At 41.8% G+C, this 5,939-nt stretch overlaps 1 long non-coding RNA gene across 1 annotated transcript; it reads right to left on the reverse strand.

Moving 5' to 3' along the window:
* Positions 1–289: 289 nt before the first annotated feature.
* Positions 290–801, reverse strand: LOC136933480 (uncharacterized). The gene is made up of 3 exons (XR_010874805.1): positions 737–801; positions 576–650; positions 290–375 (listed from the first exon to the last, which is right to left on the reverse strand). It is a non-coding gene; the product is annotated as an uncharacterized lncRNA (long non-coding RNA).
* Between the last annotated feature and the right edge of the window lie 5,138 nt (positions 802–5,939).

Consider the following 5,939-nt stretch of genomic DNA (forward strand, 5'->3'; position numbering starts at 1 on the left):
CAACATAGAATAACATGAATTAAACTGTAATTGATATCTGAAAAATACATAGAATAAAATGAATTCAAATATGTAATAATGAACATCTCTATCCGAATAAATCATAATAAAAGTTCCTCACTGCAGAGCAGTATCAGCATGTTTGAGATTATAAACCTGAACTCTATAATCACTATGAGACACACAGTAGGATAGAAGATGTAAGGACAGTAGAGGATGGGTTAGATGTTCAGGTGTTTGTAGGTGTCTGTAACAGAGTTGATGACTCACTGTTTGGAGGGGAATCCATGCTGTGTCTCCTCCTGACTCCAGGGACCACAGTAGAACCTTCATCCTGTGGTAGTGGTGGGTCTGTATCTGGGGTCTCTCCTCCCACTGCAACACAACACAGGACACAGCTCAAACTACTGACGTGAGGGTCACCCTGGACATTCATACCAGATGTTCACTTCAACAGAGTCATCTGACTATGATTCTGAACACAGCATAAGACAGGTTCCTGTAGGTGCATGACCAGTGTATAGAGAATGGACTGGGTCAGATATTCAGGTGTTTTAACAGAGTTGAAGACTCACTCTTTGGAGGTGGATCCCTGCTGCGTCTCCTCCTGATTGGTAGTTTGGGTTCTGCTTCTGAGATCTCTCCTCTCTCTAACACACAAGAAGAAACAACCATTCAGTGGGGATAACATTTAGAGTGAAATGTTCAAACTAAAACTTCACATTATAACACTCACCAGTGGTTTTAACTGATAACTCATTTCTCTGTCTCTGTACCTCAGTGTTCAGGTCACATATCTGCTGTGCTGAAATAATAGAAAATAAAACCATAAACATACCATATACAAACACAAAACACTTCAAATGTATCACAGAAATGATATGAAATTCAAGTTACGCCATGAAATCTTACCAAGTTTAATGTTTTCATTTTTGACATCTTCAACATGTCTGTCTCTCTCCTTCAGCAGTTCACATCTCTCTGCCATTTGAATGTCCTTCTCTTCCAGTCTCTTCTGTTTCTCTTTACCTTCTCTCTCTAGTCTCTCCAGTCGTTGGTCTCTCTCTTCTAATTCTCCCTCCTTGTCTCTCAGTCTCTGTTTCCTCTCCTCCACTTCCGAGTCTTTCTCCTGCAGTTGGACTGTGAGCTTCTCTACTTGGTTGTTCTTGTCCTGCAGGTCTTTTCTAAGCTCCTCCTGTTGTCTCTCCTTCTCTCTCACCTGCTGGGTCATGTCATCCAGTTGTGTCTCTTTCTCCTGAAGGTGTTGGTTCTTCTCCTTCAGTTGTGTTGTGGTTTCCTCCAGTCTGCTCTCTGTGTCCTCTAGTTGTTTATTCCTCTCCTCCAGGAGTGAATCCTTCTCTTCTATCCTCTTTTCACTCTCCCTCAGTGTCTTGTTCACCTCCTCCAGGTGTCGGTCCTTTTCCTCCAGCTTCTGGTTCCTGTCCTCTAGAAGTTCATCTTTCTCTCCTAGTTGTTTGTCCTTCCCTTTCAAACTCTTCTCTCTCTCTTTACATTCACTCTCTAGTCTCTCCAGTCGTTGGTCTCTCTCTCCTAGTTGTTTGTTTTTCTCTCCCAGTTCCTCCTGCCTCCTCTTTAGTTCATCATCTTTCTCCTTCAGCTGCTTGTCTTTCTCATCACACACTTTATCTCTCTCCTTCAGCAGTTCATCTCTCTCTCCTAGTTGTTTGTCCTTCTCTTCCAGACTCTTCTCTCTCTCTTTACCTTCACCATCTAGTCTCTCCAGTCGTTGGTCTCTCTCTTCTAATTCTCCCTCCTTCTCTCTCAGTCTCTGGTTCCTCTCCTCCAGTTCCGAGTCTTTCTCCTGCAGTTGGACTGTGAGCTTCTCTACTTGGTTGTTCTTGTCCTGCAGGTCTTTTCTAAGCTCCTCCTGTTGTCTCTCCTTCTCTCTCACCTGCTGGGTCATGTCATCCAGTTGTGTCTCTTTCTCCTGAAGGTGTTGGTTCTTCTCCTTCAGTTGTGTTGTGGTTTCCTCCAGTCTGCTCTCTGTGTCCTCTAGTTGTTTATTCCTCTCCTCCAGGAGTGAATCCTTCTCTTCTATCCTCTTTTCACTCTCCCTCAGTGTCTTGTTCACCTCCTCCAGGTGTCGGTCCTTTTCCTCCAGCTTCTGGTTCCTGTCCTCTAGAAGTTCATCTCTCTCTCTTAGTTGTTTGTCCTTCCCTTCCAGACTCTTCTCTAACTCTTTACCTTCACTCTCTAGTCTCTCCAGTCGATGTTCTCTCTCTTCTAGTTGTTTGTTTTTCTCTCCCAGTTCCTCCTGCCTCCTCTTTAGTTCATCATCTTTCTCCTTCAGCTGCTTGTCTTTCTCTTCACACACTTTATCTCTCTCCTTCAGTAGTTTATCTCTCTCTGCTAGTTGTTTGTCTTTCTCTTCCAGACTCTTCTCTCTCTCTTTACCTTCACTCTCTAGTCTCTCCAGTGTCCGATCTCTTTCTTTTAATTGTACTCTAGATGCTCGTAACTCTTCTTCAAGTTCATTCCTCTTTTTCTCTGTCTCCTTGTGTTTCTCTTCCAGCTCCCTCTTCTCATCCAGATGTTTCTCTAACTCCTTCCTTTGATTGGTCTCTCTCTCTAGTTCCTTTTGTTTGTCTTCTTGTAGTTGGTCTCTCTCGTCTACTAGTTTACTGTACATCTGATTCTCTAGAGGGGATGAGAAGACTTTAGTAGTAGAGCAGTAGATCTATACATCACTGACTTAGCAGGCTGATCTTTTGTAGACATTTTAAATTCAGCAATACTGTAAGTCTGACTACCTGACACATTAAACACAGTTCACAAAATGCCTGTTTTGATCAAATTAAACTTTCAATGTAAATTAATCTGTATTAAGAACATAAATATACTTGATAATGTATTTTCACTATAGAAATTGAAATCCTTTTTATACATTTTTCTATTATTGTAGTTTTATACTCACCAAGTAACCAAGCAGATTCCTCTCTACTCCTCTTGTCCTCTGGACTGTCTCTTTGTAAATACCTTTCAGCTGAAACAATGATGTAGAACTGACAGGTTAGATCTGCATGTATTACACCACAGGTGCACATTCTACACTACATGGATGAAAGTATTGGGACACCTGACCGTCACACCTACAGTGGGTTCCAACATTACTGGCACCCCTTGGCAAAGATGAGTGAAAAATGTTTTCACCTTTTTGTAATTCAACTTAATGTCACATTGGAAACAATTTGAACAATTCAACCTTCAATTGAAGTAAATTTATTTAGGTGCAAATACAGACGCAAATGGTTAACTGAACACAAAAACAGTCTTCTGTCATAGTCATCTCAGTCCCCTGATCTGAACCTCCTTTAAAACCAGTGGGCTGAGCTGAAGAGAAGAGTGCACAAGGGAGGACCTCGGACCCTGGATGATCTGGAGAGATTCTGTAAAGAGGAATGTTCTCAGACTCATAGCTGTGTATTCTCCAACCTTAATAGACGTTAAGTGCTGTTTTATTGACGAAGAGAGGTTGTACAAAGCATTAAATGTAGGGGTGCCAATAATTGTGTCACACATGGTTTCACCAAAAATAATTATTTCTTGATGTCAGATTTTCTTTCTCTCAAAATGAATCTACTTCAATTAAAGGTTGGATTGCTTGCATTTCCCAATGTGACATTAAGCTGTCACTTAAAAAAAAAACACCTACTGTACTGGAGTGTGGTCCAGAGACAGACATCTAAATCCTCCCTATTGGTCTGGTTTCTCTTAGAAAAGGACCAGTGAAGATCTCTCTCTGCTTGTACAATCCCACAACAAGACCTCCACCGTCAGTCTTGTAATGCACTGAGCCCTCAGACTCACCTTTAACCTCTCCCTTTCCCTCCGTCCATATCAGGGCCTCAGCCTCTGCCTTACTGATAGACACCATCACCTCACCCCCCTCCTCCCTGAGGGCCTGCTTAGCCAGACTGTCTGCACTCTGGAACCCACATCAGTTTTACCCACACCCCCATCCTCCTCACACCATTGTGACCTCGGAGCACCTCATACAGCAGGTCCTGTCTACTGTGGGATGTGAAGGACTGTACACTCATCAGAACTGCACTAGAGTCTGAGCATATAACCACTCCAACCTCCTCCATCCACTGTAAGGCCAGTCAAATCACCAACAGCTCCACTGTAAATACAGCCAGGTGATCTTAGAAGCACTTTCAGACCAGGACCTCCCTATCAGGTACAACAAACGCTGCCCACTTGTGAATATTTGTAGTCATCCATTGTACACAGAAACACCCGACTACAGAACATCTCAGCCAAGTTGGCTCCCACCCTGTCCTCATACTGCCCCACTGCACAGTGTTAGGACCTGGGCTTGCACTGTGTCTAGCTTGGTCAGAGAAGAGCTGCTGACCCATAGACAATACACCCATAATCTATAACTTCTCTAACCAGAACCATATACGTGTTCACATACACTTCTTCAATATGATCAGCCCAGGTCAACCTCTCATCAAAATAGACCCCAGAAACCTGAGTACATGCTCCCTCTCCAAATCATTCCCATACAACATCAGGCAGACCTCCTCCACTACCTTCCTCCTGGTGAAGAACACAGTCTTCTACTTCTTAACCGAGAAGTTTGACTAACATCAGACCTGGACCCAGGCTCACGTGGATCTCAGGAGCAAAGCTTATTATGGGATACATCTGAATAATACTGTGAGTGTATCTCTGCTCACAGGTTTGACCATGAAGGGAGGGTTTTCAGATATTTAAATAATGGCACCATGGAACTTAAAATAAAACAATAGCAGTGTTATCTTCAAAATCTAAAATATATTGGTACATTCTTAACCCATGATGTTGTATGTCATGAAACAGATATATAAAATTACTCACCATATTCTGAAGTTTTGTAGAAGGATATGAAATAAAAAGTTAAAACATAATTAAAACAGAACACATCAGTATACTGTGTGAGTTTATCTTAAACATTGATTATGAATAACATGGTAGTGTCAGTAACCAGATTTGTTGAAAACAAGGATGCTCTATGAGATGCAGCTGCTGTATGTTAATGGTCCTACATCAACATACATCCGTGTAATCTATGGCGCTATGAGTTGCATGTTTTTTTCAACATGTTCTTCACTATGCACCACTGCTAAGTGAGCCTCTCTTATCAAACACTGTAGATATATACAAGCTTAGAGTATAGAGTGGTTAGAATGGGCAGCATAACCAGCTAACCACCTCTAATGCTCCAACTCCTACTTACATTTGAAAGTATAATTGTATTTGTACATGCAGAGAGACTGTATCGTCATAGTTAATGTAAAGATGTTCATAATTATGTTCTTTACCTATAGAACAATGACCCTCCCTGGACCACAAACCCACACTACGATGACCTGACAGATGTCCCCTCCTCTATCTGACCTCCTGTAGTCTCTCAGCCTCAGAGACAAGTTGCCTCTCTCCAGCTCCTGGGTGACCAGACTCACTCTGCCCTCATAGCCCCTCCCCTCTATCACCTGGCCATTCTTATACAGGTTAATACACTCTGTTCATCAAACTACAGCTACATCAAAGTTCCCTCTAAACTGATCAAAACATGATAGTATGTTTTAATACATGTTAGAGGACAGCCTAGATGCATACTTTCTTTGCCAAAATATCTTAAATGTGAGAGTTTATAACACATTGTATTCATCCTCTCCTTATTAGGGTCCTTCTCTATGTGGTGTTGTACCAGGGAGCAGGTTCAAGTGCAGCTTAGCAGCACAACTTATTATGGGATACATCAGAATAATACTGTGAGTGTATCTCTGCTCACAGGTTTGACCATGACGGGAGGGTTTTCGGATATTGAAATAATGGCAACATGAAATTTAAAAGAAAACAATAGCAGTGTTATCTTCAAAGTCTGAAATATATTGGTACATTCTTAAACCATGATAATGTATGTCATA

The sequence above is a fragment of the Osmerus mordax genome, chromosome 25 (assembly GCF_038355195.1).
Source record: "Osmerus mordax isolate fOsmMor3 chromosome 25, fOsmMor3.pri, whole genome shotgun sequence".
In the NCBI taxonomy this organism is placed as follows: domain Eukaryota; kingdom Metazoa; phylum Chordata; class Actinopteri; order Osmeriformes; family Osmeridae; genus Osmerus; species Osmerus mordax.